This window comes from Myotis davidii, unplaced genomic scaffold (assembly GCF_000327345.1).
Source record: "Myotis davidii unplaced genomic scaffold, ASM32734v1 scaffold130, whole genome shotgun sequence".
Taxonomy (NCBI): Eukaryota; Metazoa; Chordata; class Mammalia; order Chiroptera; family Vespertilionidae; genus Myotis; species Myotis davidii.
The window spans coordinates 4,441,318-4,442,000 of NW_006285040.1; positions in this window are offsets into that span (position 1 = coordinate 4,441,318).

Genomic DNA, 683 nt, shown 5'->3' on the forward strand with positions numbered 1-683 from the left:
GTGTAGTACTTGTTACATGTCACTAACGTCCACAGGCATTCCTTATTTCCCTCCTGAGATTAGGGAGCTTCAGGACCCGTAGGGAGAAAGCAGCCTCAATTCCAGCTTGTGGGGGCCACACAACAGGCTTTCATGCGGATCAGGAAAGTCCAGTCATTGCTTGGCCCGGCGTTCATCCCTCCGCACCTCATCCGTAAACGGAGCGTTTCCATTGAGGACAATTGCTCTGGCCCCGTTGCTGTTCTTAATTCTCCTCCGCTACACCGTTATTCAATTGCCGGCTGGAGAAGAGGCCACCACTGCGGACAGTGCTGTGGGAGACGGCACCACTGTCCACAGCGAGAGGGCTCTTGCAAACACGCAGGAAAGTGGGAAGCATTTCAAAGCCTGAAGGGGATGCCGCCGCAGCGCCGTGGCCCCTTCCCCTGGCCTTCAGAGCGCGTTTTCTCAGCCTGTGCACAAGGATGGAATTAGTCAGCCGGGAGGGCGGGGGCTGATCGAGTGTGGCTCCCAACAGCCTCAGGTTCGTTTGTTTTCATTTGCTTTGAAAACAAGATAGACGAGGCGCGCTGGAGCGTGGCAGGTGGATTTTACAATCCCAGTCCCGGATCTGTGGAAGCCGCGCCTCCCTCCTCCGCCGCCGCCCATCACTGGGTACCCGGAGCCGGCGCAGCTCCGGACCG